This window comes from Trichechus manatus, unplaced genomic scaffold, assembly GCF_000243295.1.
Source record: "Trichechus manatus latirostris isolate Lorelei unplaced genomic scaffold, TriManLat1.0 scaffold00002, whole genome shotgun sequence".
Lineage (NCBI taxonomy): Eukaryota > Metazoa > Chordata > Mammalia > Sirenia > Trichechidae > Trichechus > Trichechus manatus.
Window position 1 is genome coordinate 22727263 of NW_004443938.1, and position 26117 is coordinate 22753379.

Consider the following 26117-nt stretch of genomic DNA (forward strand, 5'->3'; position numbering starts at 1 on the left):
ACACGTGACAGAGATGGGGACACGTGACAGAGATGGGGGCACACGTGACAGAGACGGGGCCACACATTATCTCCTTCTGTGTTTGTTGGTAAAACAGCTGCTTCTGTTAATGTAATTGAAGTTGATTTTAGTTCCCCGAACAGGGATAAAGGCCAATCCCGTTTGTTTTCCCTTTATTTTGGTAACAGTCTCATGGGTTACTCTTGTTCTTTAATGCCTTAGCCTTCCCTCAAATCAATCTCTAAGTGTTGGTAACATGCTAATGCAGTTTGTGAGAATCATAGACTCAGGACCTGGATTTCTGCTGTGGCTTAGTCACCTCGTTTAACGAGGAAGCCTCCAAATTTCTGCCCTCTCAATAGTTCCCTCTAAGTTCTTCCCTCCCTTCACCATCCTAGTTCCTTTTGAACCTTTAAACTTTTTAACCAAGGTTTTTATTTTGGAGGCACTTACTGAGGTCAAAGAATTCCACTTTCATGAAGTTCTCATACAATCAGAAATAGTTTCCTCAGAGGTCTAAGGCCCTCAACTGATAACAACAAAAACACTATGAATTATAGCTTCTTTTCTTTTCAATGCCTTTGAACATCCATTATCTCCCTTTTTTACTGGCTGATGGAGGACTGATGAAGTTCTCACATTTCCAGGAGGCTGTGCCAGAAGGCACAGATGCACCTATAAAGCTCATCGCTTAGGTTCACTCATTGTTGGTAAAGGGGCTTTGGAATGTGGGTGGGAAGGAGTGTGGGACTCTGCGGCTACTCACGTTATCAGCTGTTTCACTGGAAACAGAAGGTGATGATCATAAGGAGAGGCAAAGGAATTGCATCCTCAAGAACAGGCAGAAATCTCTTCGGAAAAGGTAGACTCCGAAATGGAAAGAGGTCAAGGAGAAATGGTGATGTGGGATGGGTAGGGGTGAGTTCAGGATGGATTGGATGGGATAGGGAGCTGGGGCAGGTACACAGGTCACCATGCAGTTGTCTACAAGCTTCAGGTTAGAGATCAGGGAAGCCTTCTCACCTGGCTTCCCTCCTGGCTTCCCGAGAAGAACACCAGCAGGAAGACAGATCTAAGGGAGTACGTAGATGTTGTTATTGTCGTTTTTAAATGATAGATCAGGGAATCGCCACATCATGCAGGCCCTGCCTAGGGATCCAATCTCATCTTCCATTTCTTGCTACTTCCTGCCTCACACTTTATACCCCAGAAATCTTTGCTGCTTTTAGCTCCTTCTATACATCAAGTGTCCCTAGGTGGTGCAAATGGTTAATGCACTTGGCTTCTAACACAATGGTTGGCTCTTTGAGTCCACCCAGAGACATCTTGAAAGAAAGGCCTGGTGATTGACTTCTGAAAAATCAGCCACTGAAAACCTTAAGGAGCACAGTTCTACTCTGACACACGTGGGGTTGCCAAGAGTTGGAATTTACTCAATGGCAACTGGTACCATGAAGCTGTTTCAAGTTATGCCCTCTCTGCCTGGCTAACTTCTACTTATCCTGTAAGACTCAACTCACGTTACGTCCTCCAGGAAGCATCACTGACACAACCTTCCAAACCCTTCGCTGACACTCACACATAAAGCCCTGGTGCTAGAACTCTAGGTCTATGTGTCTGTTTCTCCCATTAGACTGAATTCCTTCAGGGCAGGGTCTGTATCTTGCTTCTGCAGCCCCAGCTCGAACCACTGCACTAGGCGCAGAGCAGATGCACAGTGCCTGTTAGGCTGCATGAATACACACACACACACACACACACACACACACACACACACACACACGATCAAGAACTTGAAGAGGAATGAAGGAAGGGATGGAACTACAAAGTAAGCTCCATGACAGTAGGAAATTTTGTTCTATTTGCTGATATTTCCCAGGTGCCTAGAGCAGTACCTGGCACATTATAGGTATTCAAAAAGTATTTTTAAAATAATTTCCTAAGAAAAAAAGATTTGTGTAAGCTGTGCAGAGGGGAATGATGACTTGCAGATTTACTTGCAATGTCAAAACATTTCCAAGAGCTTGTCTTGAGGGTGAGGGTTGCTTTCATTACAGACCTGCTTTTTCATCTGGAAGCCAGCTCCGTGGTGTATGTAAGCTTCCTCCACAGCTTGTTCATGTGCACTAGAAGTATTTTCAGTAGCTCACAGATTACAAAGTTTGAAGTGACCCTAAGTCCCGAGTCTCCTGACATCTCGGCACCACATAGACACACCACTTCCTACAGAGGCTGCAGTCCCTGAGCAGCTTCCTTTCGTCCTAACCCTTCTTAAATTGCTCTTTCCAGCTGCTGAGTTCTCAGGCACTGGAGAGCCAGACGCAGTGAGAGAAGCGTCCAGCGCTCTGAAAGCTCCTATGTACGCCCCTGCTTCCAGGCAGCGTGCGTATTTTACTTCCCAGGCTGAGAGGGCAGAGCTGGGAGCTTAAACACTTCCACAAAAACTGCAAGGGGCCAGGGAGGCAGGTAATTAATCTCTCTCCTGGTTTGTGGGTGGGAGTAGACAGAAAATACATCAGCCCCATCACTGGGCTATAACGGATGTTACAGTTGTCTTAAAAGGTCATTTTGAAATTGAAACAAAAAACAATTTTTTTTCCAGTAGTGTCTGCCTTTGTAAATGCATGATTCAGGAATTAATGTAAGTGGTAACAGATACAACTATATCAAGCACAACCTTTTACATTATATCATCCCTAATCATCAATAATGTGGTATGCAAAACCAAACCAACTCATAGTCGATTCCGACTCAGAGCGACCCTATAAGACAGAGTAAAACTTCCCCATAGGGTTTCCAAGGCTGTAATCTTTATGGTAGCTGACTGCCACGTCTTTCTCTTGAGGAACAGCTGGTGGGTTCGAACCACCGACCTTTCCGTTAGCAGCTGAGCACTTAACCACTGCTCCACCAGGCTCTGGAAGTATAAGGAGATGTAAGACAAGTTCTCATTCTCATTGTCCTTGAAAAACTAAGTAGGGAGACAGGCTGCAATGCAAAGATACAGAACATGACACCCCCTGCTATAAGAATTCAGAGGGGGTAGGGTGTGCCTTTAGGAATTTTTTTGTATCAGAAATTCATCAGGCATCATAAAGCTAACTGCATGCAGCACAGAGGTGAGAGGGCAGCTCTGGAGTCAAACAACCAGCTCTCCGGGTGGTGGGGTCGGGGTGGGGCAAAACCAAGTTCTGATTTGTAGCATGTGCCAATTTCCGTGGTGTAAATACTTCACCCATGGCCAAATTCAAGCTACCATTTGATATCAACTAGCTGGCACAATTTCTGAATATTTAACAGTTGGCTCAGAGTCAGTTTGAGCCAGTGCCAGCACACCACAGGTTGAAATCCAGCTTCTGCTATTTACTAGTTGTAAGGCAAGTTACTTATCCTGTAAGACTCAACTCATGTTACATCCTCCAGGAAGCATCACTGACACAACCTCCCAAACCCTTCGCTGAAGCTCACACATAAAGCCCTGGTGCTTCACCTCTCTAATCCTTAGTGTCTTATCTGCAAAATGGGCACAGTAATACGATCTATCTTAGAGCGATGCTGTAGAGATTAAATGAGATAACGTATATGTGGCAGCCATGAACACCTCTCCCTGCCGGGGGAGGAAATGGCCAATGGTCCCAGCTGCTCTGCTCTGAATCTATCGCCTCACTCATGCCGAAGCCACAATCCCCAAGGGCTGCTTTCCTGGCTAATGACTAACGAGACTAACGCAGAGCCCCTCCCGCCTGATGCAGGATTCCTCTGACACGTGCCTTTCGCTGGAGAACTCCCTGCTGGCCTGGCTGAAACTTTCTTAGAACTGCACTGTAGACAGAGACTCTGCCTACCCACTTCCTCCTTCCTCCTCTTCTTCAAGGGGGTCTGACCTGCATCGGGTCTGATGAGTCTTCCCCCTCCCCTTTTTCCTCCCAATAAATCTCTTACATGTCCAGTCTTCTGTTGGCATCAGCTTCTTAGAGGAATTAAGTGTGCAAATCACTCTGGACTGGGTAATAGTAAAAGCTCAAGAAATATTTATTTTTTTGGGAAAGAGTAATGTGGGATTCCCTTAGCCCTTAGTTTCTGAGGAGGTCTCTCTTCCCTTGATAAGTGATCCTGAGAGAATATCCTCTTCAGGAAGACTAGGCCTACCTACCCGGGCATGCCTCTGCATGCCCTACCAGGACAACGCAGCCCCATCATGATCTCCATTTTCCCATGTCCCTCTTGCCCATGCCCACATCCATCTGGCTTCTTACTTTATCACTGAACGAACACTGCTCTTGCCAAGATCACTTGCTCTTACCATGTAGTTAAATTCAATGGCTGCTTTCTAAAAGTCTTATTTTGCTTGCCCCTCCTGGAAGCTTCCAACAATGATGAACAATCCTCCCTTTTCAAAACCTTTTTCCTCTGGTTCTGTGACACCACATCTCCGTGTCGTCCTCTTCTTCGGACTCCTGCTCAAGTTACCTTCACCTCCAACTCCTCTTCAATGAGTGCTTAAAAATGGATGACCTATAGGCTCTTTTATCTTCATCCTTTATACATACCTCATGGCTTCAATTCAACAACACTCACCAAATAATTGCTGAACACCAACTCCGTTCCAGGCACAGGCATAGTCTCTACCCTCATGGGGCACATATTTTAGTAGATAAGTTATCACATATTTTAGTAGATAAGTACTGACAACTTACAATTTCATGCATCCAGCCCAGCCCTCTCTTCTGCCTATAGGACATCTCCATTCATCTGTATTTCAGGCACTGAAACTCAGCTTAACCAAAGCTGAACTTATCATTTCTGCCTCTCTGTCCCTTCCTTCCCACCATCAGGCATACCATCCATCTAGTTGCTCCAACCAGAAACCTGGAATCATCCTTATCTTCCCCTTCTCCTTTAGCCCCCACACCCAATCACTCAGAAAGTTAACTGTTCCATGTCATAGATCTTCCTTAATCTATCCATTCCTCTAGGTCTTCTCTACCATGACAACCCTATTCCAAACCAAAATAAAAACACTACCCCTTGCAGTAAGTTTTCAAATGCAAATCCTATTATGTCACCTTCAACCACAATTCAATCTGTCTTATGACTCTTCATTTTCCTTAGCATGAAGCCCCAAATACTTAAGATATCTTTTAAGGCCTTCCATGATCTAGCCCCTGCCCACTTCTCCAGCTTTGTATTACACCCCTGTTCTCTTTGCTTTCTACTCCATCCATATGAGATTCTTCAAGTACCTGGCACTCTTAGTCTACAGATACACAGTTCCTGAAGCTCAGATCGTCTCTCTCAATTGCATGTTTAGACCATACACTCTGGGAGGAACGGAACCACGTCTGTGTTTTCATTACTGCATTCTCAGTAGCTGGCAGAACACTGGGTACACAGTAGATGCTCAGCATTTGTTCAAAGAAAAAAACCATTAAACAGACAATGTCAGAATACAAATATTCCAAGCTATGCATGTGATGAACACAACCACTTGTAGATGGGTAGGTTCATTATAAGGTGTTGGTAACAAAATGCCAGGCCTACCAGGCTTATTTATATTTAAAGAAAAGGACGTGGAAGAAGGGGCTTAGCTAAAAAAAAAGAAACCTCAAAAATCAGTCCCTGTCGTGTGTGTGGGGAGGGAACTGGGGACCACCTGTGGTGACTGTGTCCTTTTTTGATCAACAGGTATAATATTGAACTCGGCTGTCTCAGTAAGTGAATTAGTGAGCAACATATTGGAAAAGTTTAGAAAACATTCCTCACTTCTGGGCTTTATAGTTGTCTTAGGACTTGATGTACACTCTTCAGACCTCCTATAATTTACAAATTTATTTCTGATATTCTATTTCCTAATTCATTTTCTCTGATACACATTTGATTTGGCTTTGCCTTTGTAGTCAACAGCACCATTATTGTTAGCTGCCATTGAGTTGGCCCCCAGCACATGGTGATGCCACGCACAATGGAATGAAATGCTGCCTGGTCCTGCATCATCCCCACGATCGGTTGTGGATTGGACTATTGTGATCCATAGGGTCTTCACTGACTGATTTTTGGAAGTCAATTGCCAGGCCTGGTCCATCTGAGTCTAGAAGCTCTGCTGAAACCTGTTTAGCATCAGAACCACACACAAGCCTCCACTGACAGACAGGTGGTGGCTACACACGAGGTGCCTTGGCCAGGAATCGAACCCAGGATCCACATGGAAGGCAATAATTCTATCACTGAACCACCACTGCCCCCAACAACATAATGAGGGTTAACTCCGTGTGAAGTTTCCATTCCTCATGCTCCAGTCCTAACTACTCAAATACGCAGTTGAGACGAGATAACCTCTAACTTTCATTTCTGCCTTGAAGTCCTGTGACTAAGTAAGGCCTGCTTTTTTCTTTCCTTAACCCCCCGGGACCCTATGTTAAAAGGACCCTGATGACAAATCCTATTTTTTCATTTGGCTACTTGCTTGCTGATCATTTTCAGTTTCTGCTTTGTTTGTAACCTCCTCTTCCAATTTCCTCATGATGATCTGCTCAAAAGTTAAGGGCCTACCCAGTATGACTCCATTTCAATAGATGTTGGTAAAGATATTTAATTGCTTTTTCACCACAGCTTTGTCATTTGCAAAATGGGACTAATAAGGCTACTTCAGAGAACAGCATTTTTTGCAGGACTGTAGACTTCATGAGGGGCTTTGAATTTCTCAAAAGAAAAAGCCCTTTGAAAACTTGGTGTTAATTCACCCCTTAATGTGAAATCATTTATTTTGACTGCATCTTAAAATTCTCAATGCTGAACGTGGCTTTGCAAATAAATGAAATACAGATTGTGCTTTGCGGAAATCTGATATTCACTAACAACATTTAGAGAGAATTAGAGAAGTATCTTTTATCTAAAACATTAAAACCAACGCTGGATGAAGAGTGGTCTTCCAGCATAGAGCATGAAATAAATAATGCCTTCCCTCAGTTTAGAAGAGCTCTCCTATGGAAAAGAAACATTTTTGAAAATGAAACTTTGAAGATTTGTTGGATTAATACCATTTTATTTACTCTTAATGACTAGTATCTAAAAAGCGCTAATGGACTTCAGGTTCAAAAGTACTATTTGTCAAGGCTGCTAAACCAAATCGAAGGGTCTCTTTTTGCTCGTAATAAGAAAAGATTAGTTTATTATTAATAACTTAATTTCACCAGCTCTAACAGAGAGATAAACTCTGAGACCCTGAGTCGATTTCAACTTATAGTGACCCTATCGGACAGAGTAGAACTGCCCCATAGGGTTTCCAAGGAGCAGCTGGTGGATTCAAACTGCTGACCGAGCTCTTAACCACTAAGCCATCAGAGCTCCATGCAATGGGCAGTGCTTTTAATATCCTTAAAGGGAACAACTAACATGGCTGAGAACAATCAGGCATCTATTTTATAGTCTAGAAGAAGTCCAGCTTAATCATCAGTGGTGGCCTGGAGGCAATTTGGATACTTGCACATCAAATTCAGATATGCAAATTTATATGAATGGAAAAACATGAGAAAGATGCATTGACATGATCGAATATTTTTTAAACATTGAATCAATTAAACATTCATCTAGTCATTTATTCAACAAATTTTTGAGCACTTTTGTGTCAAGCCCTGATTTTTCAGGTGCTAAAGAAATGGTGGTGGATAAAGACAGATAAGTTCCCTGCCTGTATGTAGCTAATTAATAGGAGTCCTGGTGGCACAACAGTTAAGCGCTCAGCTGCTCACGTAAAGTTTGGTGGTTCGAATCCACCTAGCCGCTCTGCAGGAGAAAAGACCGGGCGATCTGCTCCCGTAAAGATTACAGCCTAGAAAACCATATGGGGCAGTTCTACTCACTCATATGCAGTCGCTATGAGTTGAAATCAATTCGACGACACCAGACAACAATTCTATTTGTGATGAGCATCAATGTAAGCAGCAGTCAAGACATCAAACGATGTATTGCATTGGGCAAATCTGCTGCAAAAGATCTATTTAAAGTGTTTAAAAAAGCCAAGATGTCACTTTGAGAACGAAGACCCAAGCCATGGTCTTTTCAAAAGCCTCATATGCATGCAAAAGCTGGACAATGAATAAGGAAGACCCAAGAAGAATTGATGCCTTTGAACTATGGTGTTGGCAAAGAAGATTGAATATACCGTGGCTTGCCAGAACAAACAAATCAGTCTTAGAAGAAATACAATGCAACCGGAATGCTACTTGAAGCAAGGATGGTGAGACTTACGGCTTGCTTACTTTAGACACATCATCAGGAAAGACCAATTGTTAGAAAAGGACATCATGAAGAGGGTGAGCAAAAACAAGGCAACCCCTCAGTGAGATGGACTGACACAACAGCTACAACAATGGACTCAAACATACCAATGACCATGAAGATGACACGGGATTGGGCAACATTTTTTTCTGTTATACAAAGGGTTGCCATGAGTCGGAAATGATTTGGCAATTAACAACAAATATGATGAGCACCAGGGAGGCATAGGGACATACACAAAGCAGGCAAGACAGGGTCCATACCCTTCACGAACTAACAGTCAGGCTGAGAAATGACAGAGGAAACAATTATAGAGTCCCATAGGACAAAAGGGGGCAGTTCAGTATAGTGGTTAGGAACATGGGAGTTTGAATCCTAGCTCCATCCCTTAATGGGTATTACTTAACTCTGGGCAAGTTACTTAACCTCTCTGACCCTCAGGCTTCTCTTCTCTAAAATAAGATTATAATAGTACCTTTCTCATAGGATTGCTGTAAGGATTAAATTAAGTATTCAAGTGCTAAACAGTGCCTGGAACACAGTGAGAGCTCTCCAACACTAACCAAGAGTAAGAGTTAAGAGCTGAGGCAGAGTATCGGAGCAAATGGAATTCTAGAAAAGGGAGACACTGCCCCAAGGGTTGGAATCAAGAGAGACTGGAGATAGGTTTGAAGAATGGATAGGGTATGGATGTTTTGCTGGCTCTCATCTAGTCGGTCCCCGACTCATAATGACCCCATGTACAACAGAAGGAAATGCTGCCTGGGCCTGCTCCATCCCCATGATCAATTGCAGATCAGACTGTTGTGATCCATAGGGTTTTCATTGGCTGATTTTCAGAAGGATATGCCAGGCCTTTCTTCCTAGTCCGTCTTAGCCTGGAAGGTCTGTTAAAACCTGTTCAGTATCATAGCAACACACAAGCCTCCACTAACAGCTGAGTGGTGGCTGCACATGAGATGCACTGGCAGGGAACTGAACCCAGGTCTCCTGCATGGAAGGTGAGAATTCTACCACGGAACCACCAATGGAGACAGACAAGAGAAGAAGACTTCCACATTACGGTAGCAGCATAAGGAAAATAATGGAAATGGGAATGAGCCTGTTCTGGAAAGAGGATGTGAAAAGCTTGGTTAGATTAGCATTTATTGGGAAAGTAATCAATCAAGGCTGACTGGCTTGATCCAGGTTATTAAGAGCCAGGAAAGCCAGGAAAAGGACTTTTGAATTCATCGTGGTAGGCAGGAGTCACCAAGCTTCTTGAGCAAAGAATTAAATCACATGATGGGAAGTGCGGCTTTTGGAAAGCTAACCTGGCAGAGCTATGGAGGTGAGAGGGGGGAGAGTGACTGGAATCCAGCGAGATCAGTTAGGAGGCTGCTGCAGAGTTGAAAAATTAAAGACTGTGGTGTTGGCAGTAGCAATGGAGAGAGTGTGAGAAAATCTAAGAGACTTTCTAAAGGAAAAATAAAAAAGGGTTTCAGTGCAGATTGGACTGAACAAAGAACTTTTCTTTATTGAGATAATGGTATGTTGATGATGTATGTGTTTCATTCAAATGTTTTAAATAACTCAAGGGATCAGACTGAACAAAAATAGAATGGGCAAGATGTATGAAACAGACTACGAAGCATTCTTATAGGATGCTCAGGGAAGGCTGAATGTGGGCCCCCAGAGGAGATGCTGGGGCTGGAGAATGCATGGAAGGAAATAAATATTCTGAGACAGGAGGAGCCAATTTGTGAAGGGTAAGAAACAGAACCTGTTATTCAAAATAAATCAATAATCAGTCAGTCCTTAACACATGGGGTTGGCACATAAAGGTAAAAAGCATAGAGTAATTTGTGACACTAATGATTTAACTGAATGAGGGGAGTGGCTGGAAATGACAAAGTTAAAGTTTCAGATACATATTAAGTCCAAATAATTCAAAGGAGGGAGTTGATTCCCTCGCTTCACCTTAGCTTCCAAAAGGAAGGGAAAATCAAGAGTCTCCATTACCCATCAAGCTTGCTGCCCACACAGGGCTACAGTGATGATGACAGGAAGTGGGGAGTCACTTTGAAGTTCTTCCACAGAGTTTCTCAAGTACAGGGCTTCAAAGAGCAAGATCACCTAACCACTTGCCCACAGTCAGCATTCTCCTCAAGAGTCTTGGCTCATCTGCTTCCATGTTTGTGTTTACATGGATAAACTGGAAACATCTGAAAGAACAGGGTCCTCGTCCAAGATACCTCACCTTTCTCACGTCAGGTGTGCTCAAGTTCACTTCCAATGCCTGTCAGGTCCCTTTGTAGCAGCCGCACAGGAAATCAAAGCAGGCTTCACAACAGAAGTTGGGGGAATGTGTGGCATCTCAGTGTCGGATGTGGGCCAGAAATAGTCAAAGACGATCATGACTTGTGAACAATTTGATTTTACATTTGCTCTCCTAATTAAAACCAAAGGAAAATGTATACTAGCGCTACCTTCAGCCTCCAGCTGTTTTTTATCTTTCTTTGCATTACAAAATTGTGAACAATGAATCTATTCCTCGTTTATTACAATTTATTAAATGTGTTCACTGAGGAACTGGCTGCCAGGAAAACCATACTCATGGGAATAAAAACAAGATAACGCCCAGCCCAGAGACCTCAAGAAAGGACACCAGCATTGAATCTGCCACTAGCATTATGTCTTTCACAGATCTGGTGAAACAAGCTGTTGGCGAATGTAGCCGCTGTTGAGCTTGTGGGTTATCATAAATGATATCTAAATTACAAATGGGTGAGGAGGGGATTAAGGAAATATTCTTCGCCTTTTTCCATAAGTTTTTCTGTAATTAGATATTGAGAATTATGCTGCTTATATTCTCCCTGAAATGAAATTTCAAAAAGTCTGGGTCCTGAACATTAAACTCTAATAGAGAGAGAAACAAAAGTTGACAATTGGTCATTTAATTTTTACTTCAATTATCTGGCTTCTACAACAAGCCAATTCTTGTCACCATTATATTTAATACTGTCCTGGAGATACTAGCAAAATCATCTGGATAAGAGTTATAAAAATCGAGACAGGGAAGGAATTAAAATGATCATGTTAGCTATGGATACAATTGTACATGGAAAACTGAAAAGAATCTCCTGAAAATCTATTTACAAACAGTAAGAGAATTCAGTAAGATGCCTGAGTTAAAAATAATATTCAGAAATTAATAACAGTAATAATAATATGCAACAATAGCAACAATAAAAAAGATAAAAATACCTAGAAATACACTTAACAAGAACTGTGCAAGATATAAAGGAGAAAAAAACTTTAAAACATTACTGAGGGATACAAGACTTGAACAAATGGAAAGGCAAAATAAATTCTCAAATAATAAGCCTCAGCATGAAGATGTCAATTCTCCCTAAATTAAAACTTAATGAAAATAACAAAAGGGCTTTCTGGTTATTTTCTGGCAGGGCTAGGGGCGGTAGAGTAGGTGCGGGGGACTGAACAGACTGATTTTAAAATTCCTATGGGAAAATTTGGGCCCTGGTGGTGCAGTGGTTAAGAGTTCAGGCTGTTAACCAAAAGCTCGGCAGTTCAAATCCATCAGCTGCCCCTTGGAAACCCTGTGGGGCAGTTCTACTCTGTCCTATGAGTCAGAAACGATTTGATGGCAACGGGTTTTTTGTTTTGTTTTACGGGAAAATTAACAAAGACAGAGCTAGGACGATTGGGGAGAAAGAAGAATAATGAGCAGAGATTGTTCCTACTAGATAATAAAATGTATATTATGTAATTGTGTGTGTAAGTGTGTATGAATAATGAATGTGCTCTTGCGCATAAACAAAGCAAGAATTTATTATACGATAAAGATGACACTTTAGATTACTGGGGCAAAAATAAATTATTTCATAAATGTTGTTTTGTAACCATCTTGGGAAAAAAAAGATACTTGGGCTGACATGTTACATACGACACTAGGATAAATTTCAGATGGATCAACAATTTTAATTTAACCCTTTGTTGACTCCTGGGACATACAGCATCCCAACCACTTGTTATGTCTCTTGAGTTCTTTGTGGAGGTGGTAGTTCCATTCTAGTGTGTTTATCCTCAAGTTTGGAGGCTTTTGAAATGCGTGAAACTCAAGAACCCTGAGTCGAAGCCTCATCATTGTGTAGAAGGAGCATTGTGTTAGGGGATGTTTCCTGGGTGCATGAACTTTGTAAACTTTTGACAGGTTTGCCTTTATTTTTGTGAGGTAAGCCTCCTCACTATGTTTCCCAGCCACTATGTTCTTGTAAGAATGTACTTATCTCGAGAATAAGCTGTTCCCAGTCTTCATTTATAGTGGCCATTTTCTCCCTGATGCCATTCATGGTTTCCAGTGTTACCAGCTCCCTGCTCTGCTCTGACTCTCTGTGCTGCAACCTTTCAGGACTGCTTTTCTAGCTTCTGAACAGTAAGTAATGCCTTTGCAATAAGGAATAATGCATTGCAGTGGTACTTTCCAAGAAGCTTGAACTCCTGTAAGTTATTCTTACCCTGCGTTCAATCTTAGGGCCCACTCATTGCTTCCATGTGTAGCACATGGAGTGAGTGCACTGCTGTGAGCAGGTCTGCAATATTCCAGGGCAGCTGTTTCTGCTTCTTAACTGTTAGAACTGTTTTTGTTATTATGAAGAATACACAGTAGTCATTTTTCTGAGATTCAAATTCCTTTAGTTTTATTTATTTGGGCTGTAAGTACTGCTTTTGCAGTAATGAAGAATGCATTGTAGTGATAATTTTCCTGAGATAAAAAATCCCTTGACTGTATTTATTTGGGTTGTAAGTACTGCTTTTGCAATAAGGAAGAATGTATTGTACCATGTTTTGAAAAGTTTCATGAAAAATAATAAAAAGACTAAGAAGAAGGAGACTAGATAAAATGTATGTACAGTCATTGCCAGGAGCCTTCATGTTTTCCAAATTTTCAAGAAATTAAATTTTTTAAAAATTAAAAGAAAAAAAACGATTTTGTCATTGACTCATGTTGGTAGGATTTACTATGTCCAGCATCCACTGGGACATATGGGATCCCAGATAAGGGGTATCAAAATCCATAAATCATAACAAAAATTCTGAATTGTTCCTTTAATCAGCAGGCTTTCCATCAGTGAAATCACATGGTATCAACAAAAAATTCAAAGGAGAAAATAATTGGGTCACTGAAGTTAAATAATAAGAAAAATAAAAAACTTGGAAAACACCATGGAGAATGTTTTCACAGTCACAGAATGAAGAAGGTTTTTCTACGTGTAATACAAAACTTAAAAAGCTATGATAAAGAAAAAGGTTGATGAATTTGACCACAAAGAAAATTTTTTAAAAAATTATGCATGGAAACGAAAGAAAGTTAAAAGAGATTACAAGCCAGGAAAAAAAATTGCAATTCAGATCACAAGTAATGGGTTAATTCTCATAATTTTCTAAAGAGATTTTACAAATAAAAATGTTAGCAAAATGGGCAAGGATATGATGAGAAGGGGAAATACAAATGGCTCTTAAGCATATGAAAAGATGCTCAACTTCATTCATAAAGAGACAAAGGCAACTTAAAATCTCATGGAGACATCATTTCTCATCTATCAATCTGGTAAAAAACCAAAAACCCACTGCCCTCGATTGATTCCAACTCATAGCAACCCTAAAGGACAGGGCAGAACTGGCCCTACTAGGTTTCCAAGGAGTGGCCAGAGGATCCAAACTGCCGACCTTTTGCTTAGCAGCCAAGCTCTTAACCATTGCGCCACTAGGGTCCCATCAGACTGGTAAAGATTTTTGAAAACACTGCAGGGGAAAGACTAGGGGAAAAGACACTAACTTAAAGATGGAAGTATAAACTAGAGCAGCCTCCATGAGGGACAATTTGGCAATATCTATCAGAATTGCCGAAACGCATGCCCTTTGACCCAGCAATTCCACTTTGAGGTATTTATCCTAATTACAAAAATAATAGGTCGCCATGAATCAGAGCTGACTCAGTGGCAACTAACAGCAATAGAAATAATATATGAGTAAGGCTATTCATTGTAGTATTGCATGTAATAGTAAAAGACTGGAAGTAACCTAAATGTCCATTAATAGAGAAATCGTTAAATTATGCAACTTCAATACCAAGGAATGTTGTTGTTGTGTTGTTGTTAGGTACCACTGAGTCGGTTCCAATTCATAGTGACCCTATATACAACAGAACGAAACACTACCCGTTCCTGTGCTATCCTCACAATCATTGTTACGCTTGAGCCCACTGTTGCAGCCACAGTATCAGTCTGTCCCATTGAAGCTCTTCCTCTTTTTTGCTGACTCTCTACTTTACCAAGCATGATGTCCTTCTCCAGGGACTGATCCCCCCTGATAACGTGTCCAAACTATGCAAGACGAAATCTCGCCATCCTTGCTTCTAAGGAGCATTCTGGCTGTACTTCTTCCAAGACAGATTGGTTCATTCTCCTGGCAATCCATGGTATATTCAATATTCTTCGCCAACACCATAATTCAAAGGCATCCATTCTTCTTTGGTCTTCCTTATTCATTGTCCAGCTTTCACAAGCATATGAGGCAACTGAAAACACCACGGCTTGGGTTAGGTGCACCTTAGTCCTTAAAGTGATATCTTTGCTTTTTAAATTTTAAAGAAGTCTTTTGCAAGCAGAGTTCCTGTCATTTGATTTCTTGACCGTTGCTTCCATGGGCGTTGCTTGTGGATACAAGTAAAACGAAATCCTTGACAACATCAATCTTTTCAGCATTGATCATGATGTTGCTTATTTGTCCAGTTGTGAGGATTTTTGTTTTCTTTACATTGAGGTGTAACCCGTACCAAAGGCTGTGGTCTTTGATCTTCATCGGTAAGTGCTTCAAGTCCTCTTCACTTTCAGCAAGCAAGTTTGTGTCATCTGCATATGGCAGGTTGTTAACATGTCTACCTCCAATCCTGATGCCGAGTTCTTCATACAGTCCAGCTTCTCCGATTATTTGCTCAGCATACAGATGAAATATTATGTAATAAAATAGAACAAGAAAACTGTTTATGTCCTCTTATGGGATGATCCCCACTCAGAGATACTATTGTTAATATTTTAGACTATTTCCCTCCACTATATTTTTAGAGCAAAATTAGGAATTTTTATATAGGTATATATGGTTTTCTTTTTTTTTCTCAAACTAACACTCCCAGATCAATTGTCAAGCATAAGTGCTTTCTCCTTGTTACATAATATCTTTTATATGAGTATGCTATAATTTAATAATTTTTATTATCACACAAAAATAACTATTATTGAAATGTAAGTTTGAAAAAAAACTGTTACAAATAACACAATGAAGTTTCTTTTACATAAATCTTTGACCAATTTCTGATTATTTTCTAAGGATAGATTACTAGATGCGGAGTTGCAGCGTTAGAAGACACAAAATATTTATGATTTTTTATAAATATTATAAATTTTCTTTCTAGACATTCCCTCAAGGTAGTCACATACAGCTGCATAGGCTGTGTCCTTAACAAATCTGGTGAAATCATTCACTTATACTACAATGTGAAAGGCACCCATAAATTGAGCAGTTAGCAATATGGACTGCTATCCCAGAATCATGACATCAGAAATATATGGACATGTCCATCTTTATGCACCCTTGACAGCACTGACATGCTTCTAAGGAGCATTCTGGCTGTACTTCAAAAACAGATTTGTTCTTTCTTTTGGCAGTCCATGGGCATCTATTATACATGTTCCATAGGGGCAGTGGTGGTTCAGTGGTAAAATCTTGCCTTCCATAAGGGAGACCTGGGTTTGATTCCCAGCCAATGCACCTCACGTGCAGCCATCATTCGTCTGTCACTCGGAGCTTGTGTGTTGCCATGATGCTGAAACAGGTTTTAGCAGCTCTTCCAGACTCAGACAGACTAGGAAGGAGGGCCTGGTGATCTACTTCTGAAAATTAGTCAGTGAAAACCCTATGTATCACAATGGTCCAATCAGTAACCAATCACGGGGATGCTGCGGGACCAAGCAGCATTTCTTTCTGTTGTGGATGGGGTTGCTATCAGTTGGGGGCCAACCTGATGGCAGCTAATAACAATAACAGCATAAGTGTTCCTATTGAATACAGCCCTCAAGCTCCAAGGCACTCAGCACGCTCATGGCTCCCTGTTCCTCAGCCCCCATCTAACCACCTCCTTTGAGAAATACACTCACTAACATCTACACCATGCCCTATGCTTTGGGAAGAGGCCCTCCATACGGTGACAAATGGTCAGCCCTGCCTCTTACTTTCCATACTCCTCCTAGTCAAAAGTATTTAGTCTTGTCCTTCAATTTCCAGCCATTAGAGGGCAAGGCTGCTGCAGCTAACAGATGCTGAGACTTGTTTCGGGAGACCCTGAGCGAAGCAAGCATTCTTCCAATTACACGCTAATTCAATTTACATTATTAGAAAAACTGCCAGCTATTTCATGTTAATATTGACATTTTCATAAATACTTGCAATCAGACTTCAAGCTGAGATTCCAATAAATCTCTTAGATGTTTTACACTTACTTCCTGTCTGTCTTCAGACTTTGCAAAATATTTTTAAGAACACATTTGGAGGTCAGTCAGTCTTTGGAGAGTTTATGTAAAACAGCTGGGCAGCGAAAAAATATTACAAATGGCAAAGCAAATTGAGGACAATTGCAGAGGTGTGCCAGCTTCTGAAAAAACAAGCATAGGATATGAAATTCAAAATTTTAACACAGATAAATGGGACTGGTAGGTTTTCACTATATATAAATCCTCACTCCATGGCTTCTTTGAACACCAAGCTCCTTGACTGCCTTGAAAGGACATTTTTTAACAAAGAGCATTTCCTGTCTGCATTGAAAGTGTGGTTCTAGTCACCCATGTCTTTTTACTTAGCATTTATATGTATTTGTATGCGTTGTCCTGCATTTAAAGAGCGACAATGTCTCTTTGAGGAGCCCTCAACGGATTATAAACGCACTGTCTACTTAAATAGATGTCCTCGTGTTAAAATACTTTATTCAAAATTGCTCACTCTCTGTTTTATTGTGTAAAGCATGGGTTCCTAAAGTGAGGTCTTAAATGTAGAGTTATAATATACTCTTTGGTTTCTGTATAATAAATATTATCCACTTCAATTTAGAAGAAGGTGGGGCTTAAGACATATACAGTTATTTGTAAATACAGTAAAACCTGCCAAAGCCAGAAACTGTTTAAAGCAGCAACCTGTCAGAGAAGGAAAACTCAAATATTTTCCACTAAAACGACCGATAGTAAAGTGTTAAGATTGCATCCTGTCAAAGGCGGAAAATTTGCAAGACCCGGAAAAGCAAGGCAGTCCCGTCCAGTGCCGGCTCTCACAGGTTTCACTGTAAAAAAGTCTTGCCCTATACCATCAACCTTCTTTAATGAACTAACAGCCTAGCCAACAGAAACTTTTTGAGGGGAAGGCAAACACAGCTTTTTCCAAATGGGCAGAGGATGGAGAAGGTAAGCTTCTCTCTGGAATTCAGGGGGTGTGTCTGGTGAAAACGGCTCCTGCTAGTACAACCCAGAATTGCTGTGTTGTTCTCAACCTCCTTTTTAAGGGGCTTTAAAAAAATTCCCAAAGCCCTAGCTGCATCCCCAACCAATGAAGGCAGCATCTTGGGTGTGAGGCCCAGGCATCGGTATTTTTTAAACCTCCCTGGTGACTCCCGTGAGCAGCCAGACTGAAACCCACGGTTTTCATAAGTGTGGCCACATGTCCCAGGGGTGGCAGGGAGCTGAGCCCCAGTGGCGGCAGAGGCAGCTGCAGTGGGTTCTGCTGACTGGTAGTGAGGGAGCGGGAGGCTGGAGCCCAAGAGCTGAGCTGACAGGTGGCCGGCGGGATGTACCTGGCTGGGCTCTGGCAGCCCTTGTGGCTGATGCTCCTGATGGGGCCTTAAATCCAGAGTGCAGGTCAGGCAAACCTGACTTGGCAGCCTATCGAAGCAGCTTGGCTTCCTCTCCATGGGGACAGCTGGATAACTGCCTCACGGTCCCAGTGCTCCTCACCTCCCTAACCCCTCTGCTCCAGCCATCCTGGGCTGCTCACCACAGAGTAAGCCTTGGGCTCTGAGGCGTTTGCACATTTTCTAAAGTGTTACTTCACCTGAAACACTTCTTCCTCCTGAGCATTAACTAAACCCAGCTGTAAGTCAAGTAGACTCTGAATCATAGTGACCCTATGTGTCAAGAGTACAACTGTGCTCCATAGGGTTTTCAATGGCTGATTTTTCAGAAGCAGATCACCAAGCCTTTCTTCCAAGGCACCTCTGAGTAGACCTAAAGGGGGAACCTTTGGTTTAGCAGCTGAGTGTGTTAACTGTTTGCACCACCCAGGGACTCCAGCCATCACACAGAAAGTATTAAATCAATATTTATTGAATGAATGAATCACTGAATGAATGGATAGATGGATGAAGATGAGTCATTAGTAGAAGGAGAAAAAACAAAGTGTATGGCTGGCCCCTTGGTTCTGCAGACCAGGGAAAGGAAAGCCATGCTTGGTGCCTCTGCTGGGCAGAGTAGACTGGTAGAAACCAGGTGTGGGTTCCCCACCTGTGGGTGGTACAGGCCAAGCCTCAGGATGCCTGTATGCCTACTTCCCCTTCACAGGGGTTCTTGACCTCAGTCCCCTGCTGTGGAAACAGTCCTTGGTGGCACAGCAGTAGACAGAATAAGGGTCCCCGGATGTGTTAACATCCTAATCCCTGTAACCTATGAACATGTTACCTTATATGGCAAAAGGGACTTTGCAGATATAATTGAGGTTACAGACCTTGAGATGGGGAGACGATCCTGGATTGTCCAGGTGGGCCCAATCCTATGAGTCCTTAAAATCAGAGAACATTTCCTGGCTGGGTTAATGAGATGAGAAGGAGAAGCAATTTTAGTGTGAGAGGAACTTGGCCCTGCCACTGCTGGCTTTGAGGTGGAGGAAGGGGTCCCAAGCCAGGGAACGCAGCCGCCTACAGAAGCTGGGAACAGCCTTCAGTTGATCACCAGCAGGAAACCGTGGTTGTAGGATCTCAGTCCTACAACCACAAGGAATGGGATTCTGTCAACACCCTGAGTGAGCAAGGAAACAACAGAACTTCCCCCAGAGCCTCTGGAAAGGAGCACAGCCATGCCAGCACCTTGACTTTAGCCCGGTGAGACCCATGTCGGACTTGTGACCTCTGGAACTGTAACATAACGACACCGTGTTGTTTAAGCCAGTGAGGGTGTGGTCATTTGTCACAGAAGCAATAGGAAATGACAAAGGCACTTTCTGCATAAATGGCTGTGTCCTGTCCCATCCATTGCCCTACCCCCCCTGACCACAGCTAACTGCCCACAGGGAGGACACTTGTCTCAATGGCAGCCAAGCATGACCTAGGATGTGGAGGACAGAGATGAATTAGAGTCTGTTTATGGAGTCTGAATGTGACCTATAGAGAAAGTCCAGGACATGTTGCTGGCCAGAGACAGAGTGAAGGGGGAGAGCAAATGAGTCAGTTGTGTCAAAGGTGGAACCCTAGAATAGGGGACTAAGAACCCCCGGGTAGTCCAGGGCACCAACATAACCTGGCTGCAAGAACGGGCTCCAATTCTGAACAACTTCTAGTTTCCAAACCATGAGTTTGGCTGTGCTGTGGCTTCTGTTCTTCCCCTGTGGCCTGGCTCTGCGTGGCCTTTCTTGGTCTTTGCTGTGCATTTGTGGTCCTCTTGTCCTCATTACTACACGCTTATCATTATTCTCACCTTTCACTTCCTTCTCCCTCCCCTGGCCCATTACCTGAGGTCACCTGAGTGAATCTCAGTTCCTTGCAAACAGCATAGCCTAGTACAACTCCCCCTTATTCATGGTTTGATCTTGACCACGAAGCCTCCTCTCTGATGACTCCTTTCCTGGTGTATAAAAGGGGTTGAGGAGTGGGTGCTAATATCTGCTCCCAGGATTGTTGTCAGGGGAAACACTCTAACCTGTGACATGCCACACACACGGCTGTCATCTGGTGACATCTCAGTGTGGGGAGGCTGCATTCTGTTCTCACAAGGCCGCAAACTTGCCGGTCTCTCATTCTTATTTTCTTCAAACAAACAAAAAAAATCAAGCCAGTTTCTGTCAAGTCGATTCTGACTCACACTGACCCCACGCGTGTCAGAGGAGAACTGTGCTCCACAGGGTTTTCAATGGCTGATGTTTCAGAAGTGGATCACCAGGCCATTCTTCTGAGGCACTTGTGGGGGGATTCAAACCTCCAACCTTTCAGTTAGCAGCCAAGAGTGTTATCCATTTGTACCACCCAAGGCCTCCTCTTTTCTCTAAACTCCCTTTATTATTTCCTCTACCCCTCCTTTCTCTCTTTTTTCTCCTCTTCCCTTGCTTCCTCATATTCCCATCGTCTTTACCCAAAGCTTCCAGGGATAACTGTAGGTATTGCTAAACCCTAGGAGTGGCCTTTGGTCCTAAAAACACTTGGGACCCTTGCTTCAGACACTCCTCAGGGCACACAAATTCAAAGACACCCCTCTAAGGGAGGGTCTCCTTTGGCCTCTGCCCGGGCAGACCTGCCCTCCCTCTCCTGTGAAGGGTGAGAGTGTGCGCTATTTTATAGCCCAGTGCCTACATTAGCTCAGGTTTCCAAGTAAATAAACACGGGACAAATGTGTGCCAGCAGGCTTGGATCAAAACACTTCTCCAGCTGTTGGGAACACAAAGAGAGGCTGTTGCCTTAGAAACGAATTCCCAGAGGCAGGGTCCAGTGAGGCAATCTGGGATCTCAGAGAGGGGGGCCTGAAGGGTCAGGGCACAGTCCAGCCCGATCTGAGCTGCATGGAAACAGCAGCCTCTGCTTCCTCCTCAGAGCAGAGAAGTTCCACGTCTGTAGGAAAAATGGTCTCTTCAGGTCAGGTGGAGCCCTTGACAGAGCCAAGAGGTGATGAATCAATCGTGATTAATGAATACCATCCTGTGCTGTGGAGATCTTTATCTTTCAAAGCCCTTGTGTGTAGAATGTTCATTTGATTCTCCTGACAAGCCTGTGATACAGGCAATGTAGGTAATATGGTCCCACTGTACAGATTAGGGAAGTAGGGTTCACAGAGGCTAAATCACTGGCCGAATCACTCAGCTCGGGCAGCTGAGAACACAACAGGAGTATGCCATGTCCTAGGCCACTACCTCAGCCTGCAAATTATAAGCCAGATTTGAATTAGTTGGAGGCAAAGAGCATTACTTTCTTACTATACTTTCAAAGGAGTCCCTGGCTGGTATAAACGGTTAATGCACTTGGCTGCCAGCAGAAAGATAGGAGGGTCAAGTGAACTCAAAGATGCCTCAGAAGAAAGGCCTGGTGATCTACTTCTGAAAAGCCAGCCACTGAAAATCCTATGGAGCCCAGTTCTACTCTGACACGCTTGGGTTCGGCATGAAGTCGGAATCAACTTGATGGCAACTGGCATACTTTCAAAGACTTGGAAAACAGATATTTACTGAAATACTTAAAAAGCAGACAATGGAAATCCCTTACTCTTTCTTTAAGAAAATATATGCCTTCGGAACTTAGGCAGAGCCGGAGGTTTCATTCACAGAGCAGTCTCAGCTGGGCTGGGACACAGTGGAAATTTCCACACATGAATCTTTCAGATGCACACTTTCAAAGCTGAAGGATTCTCAGAGTCCAAAATTTTCGAGCAGATTAAAATGCATAGCTTTCTGACAACCATCGCTGATTCTGGCCAATTTTCAGGCTTCTCTAGAATCCAACTGGGCAAACATGATTCACTGAATTCTTGATGAATTAAGAAGCTATAAATTACACATCTTTTCTTTTAAGCATGCATTACTTTCCATACTTTATAGCCAAACCGAACAAAAACAACCACAGAGGCAGTTTTCTTCCGGGGAAAATGTCTTCCTTTTTTTTCCCCCTGCTCTTCAAATGGAGGATCGCGTTGTAAGGTTTCAATAACGGTTGGGAAGTAGCCCAACCTGACATTTTCCTGGAGTTTGACAGTGCTAAGTGCCATCTGTGCAGGATGTTTCGGCACCCAACTTTCTGAGGTCAGATTTTAGACAGCCGGCGAGCCTGACGCACACATGTGAGCTGACAGAGTGTTAATGGCAGCAGAAGCCCATTCTCAGGCAAGCTCGGTGAGTGGAAACGCAGAGGCTGCAGCAGGGACAAGATGCTCCCCCTCACTTAAAAATGACAGCAGTTGCTTTTCATTAGAGCCATTCATTCTCTCATTAACTACGCCTGTGTGCCAGGTAGTTCCCTGCTCTGGAAAGAAATGAGGCTGCGCTCCAGCTGGAAAGCGTCACGGGCTGGGCCGTGTCTGCCTGAGCCTGGGTTCAGATTTGCCCCGTCTTCTGACTGTAAAACCGAGAAAGGAGGGAGGCTGATGCCTCTGCATAGGGAACCAAGTTCCTCCTCTGAGAGGCAAGAAGGAGCCCAAGAGGATTGCTTTCTCTCGGTGCAGCAGCTACCAGTGGATCTTGTATCCATTTGAGCAAGCATTTATTTTAAAATTATCTTCTGGTAAATGGGAATGAAGAGTGGTTTTCAAGAAATAGGAACTTTTAGGAAACCTACTTGTTTCCAGAAAATAGGGGGGATGGCTACAAGAAAGAGCTGTTATGACATCTACGTCTTTGTAAAGATGTAAAGATGATGCCACACAAAGTGATTCTGCACAGATAGCATGGCACGTGGCCCCAGTCCTTTTCTCCCTTCACCACTCAGGAAGAAAATGAATGGTCAAGAAGCACTGGGCAGGGGCGGAGATGGGCGGTCCCGAGGCCTGGCTACTACCTCCTGCCGGGCGCTTAACCCACCCCGAGACCCGCCCTGTTTCCGCACCTGTAAAAGGGAAGCTTCCTCATGATCTCCAGGGACCCTGCAAACCCTGCAATCCCTTTAGCCGTTTCCATTTTCTTCCAAACCACCTGGCATCCCAGATGAGATTATTTCAGCCCCCTGAGCTAGCTCAGAGGCAGGCCTGGCCCTCCCTCAGCTGTATGCTAAGCAGCTCTGCAAGGCTCTGGGCCAGGAGAAGAACCGCCTGGTTTTTGGCAACTGGATAAAGCAAGTAGCTCCAGAGCACTGGTGTCTGAAATAATGTGGGCAAATCAGCACCCTCATTTCAGGTCAGCTCCAGGACTCTGGGTACCTGCAGAGTACCGGGAGAGGAGGGGAGTGGCCTGTCTGCCTGCCTCCTCATGGGCCATGACACCCTGCCCTGCCTTGGTGGCACCCCTGCCCAGGCCCTCGCTCCCAGGCAGGGCCTCACTGAGGGACAAGTGGTCTCCTCACAGCTGCCCTACACCCCACCGAGACACAAACAACCACCCTCTTTTAGTCAGACAACTGACCACCCAGGCTTGCCAAAACAAGGACAGGCTCAGAAACGGGGCGATTTTATTTTCAAGGGTCTAATGGGACCAGGAGTTGGAATAATAAGTTTCAGCTATTAAAAAACAGCAATGGACTGTCTTCTTCCAAATAAACAAACTATCCTTTGAACAAGAAAAACTGCCTTCTAACCGGGTCAGGCTGGGGCCAGATCATGAAGGAGTCACATCTCCCCTTGGGACCTCTTCTCATCCTTTCCTGCTCCCCAATTTCTCTCTCTCTGCTGCTTTCAGGAGCCCAGGGCTTTCCCTTGCCCCTGGGGCCTTGTTAAGAAATGACTGGATGACCTCCTCTAACATAGACCCCTCCCAGGGACCCAGTGCTCACATTTAGGAAGAGGGCCCATAATAATCTCCTAGGGGTGCAGTGGTGGTTCAGTGGTAGAACTCTTGCCTTCCATGCAAGAGACCTGGGTTCGATCCCAACCAATGCAACTCATGTGTAGCCACCACTCATCTGTCAGTGGAGGCTTATGCGTTGATATGTTACTGAACAGATTTCACTGGAGTCTCCAGACTAAGATGGACTAGGAAGAAAGGCCTGGTGATCTACTTCCAAAAAATCAGCCAATGAAAATCCTATGGTTCACAGAGGTTCAATCTCATTGTGCATGGGGTCACCATGAGTCAGGGGCCAACTGAAAAAACTAAACCTGTGCCGTCGAGTTGCTTTTGACTCATAGCCACCCTATAGGGGCCAACTAGAGGGTAGCTAAAAACAACAACTGAATCCCTTAGGGTAAAATTCCAGGTGGGGAAATGTCCCTGGCATCCCGCGAATCACTTCATAAAGCTACCAGCTCTTCAAAACTGTAAGACTTGCCCCCACTACCAGCTTTCAACATTTTACGGGCTTTTAAAAAATCAACCACCATGATATTTTCCTCCCATGTTTATAACCTCTCTCTCTAATGATTATGACTTTTTGTTTTTGCGAATGTGTGAAGACTGTGCTATATAGAATGATTTATAGGCTTGCCAAAAATGCTTGACAGAGTAGAAAAACCTAGAGAATTCCCCTCAATGCCTACATTAATATTTGAAGAGCAAGACTCATAAAACTCATTTCCATATCTTTGGTTCTCCAGCATTTTCTGCTATAATTTGGTTCTAGCTTTCTTAGTACCAAGATTGAAGCAGAAACTTTGAAAAAATATTTTGATCAAATGGAATGTGCTCCATTTAATGGAATGTTTTTAAGAGAACATGTAAGTGTGTTAATCAAAATCCAGTACAAACTATAAAGATGACGTGAGAAGACATTATTTCTCTAGTAAGCTGTTCTATACTCTGAATTCACACCTATCACTGAATAAAAAATACACAGCCATATCATAGCAGGTACTTAAAGAAAATGATTAGGATGTTTGCCCTCAAAAACTACAAATAGTAAAAAAACCAAATACCAAACCAGTTGCTGTCGAGTCGATTCTGACTCAGAGCGACCCTATAGGACAGAGTAGAACTGCCCCACAGAGTTTCCAAGGAGTGCCTGGTGGATTCGAACTGCCAACCTTTTGGTTAAAAGCCGTAACACTTAACCACTACACCACCGGGGTTGCCAACAAATAGTTAAAGCCACTTTTAAAATATACTATCAAATTATCTTATTGAAGCATTATGCTGTTAAACAACACTGAACAGGGAGTGAAAAGTCTTGGGTTCCGGTCTTGGATCATCTACTAACTAGTGTATAACCCTGGATGCAACCTTTAACTTCACTGTATCTCACCTTTCTCAACTCCAATCATGGATTTTAAGATGTGAAATTGACACTGAGGTGATATCATCCCCAAATGCTCCCACTCTCCACACACATACTTTCATTATCATTTTCTAAAACAAAATGAGGAAATAGAGTTTTGGCACTGTGCTGGTAGTGTGACTTTTGCTGCGAGGCTGGCGCGTGGCCTGTCAGCAGTGGGCATGGGCTCTGTGCTCATTTCCAGCAGTGGGAATAGATTTCCATTGACCTCCCCCCCCGCCCCGCAACACTTCCTCCTTGTTCTGCTGGTGGCCGGCAACCTGTGTTTTCTTAGAGCCCAGGATGGGTGTGGGTGACACACAGGGCCCTCCCAGACACAGAAACAAGGATTTGAGCCTCCTCAGCACAGGGCTCTCCGCTAATTATCAAGCTGTTGTCAATACAGGCCACAGAGGGATGAGACATGTACCTGGTACTTCGGCTCTGGAGGAAGGATGCATGACTCTGCCCTCCATTTTTGTTAACACTTCCGCCTTGTGGAAACTGTGACTATGGCCCAAACTACCATCCCTGTGGAGCTGAGGGTCCCGATGTATCCTGCAATGGTATGGTTCTGTGTGCTGTGGTAGGGAGAACACTGGCCTTCAAGTTGGAGGACCCTGTTGTGCTTGAACCACTTATCAGAGGTGGGAAT

At 43.4% G+C, this 26117-nt stretch overlaps 1 protein-coding gene across 2 annotated transcripts in view; it reads right to left on the bottom strand.

Annotated features, from left to right (window-relative positions):
- The window catches only part of UST (uronyl 2-sulfotransferase), a 351032-nt gene that overhangs the window by 94811 nt on the left and 230104 nt on the right, over positions 1 to 26117 (bottom strand). The window lies entirely within an intron of this gene.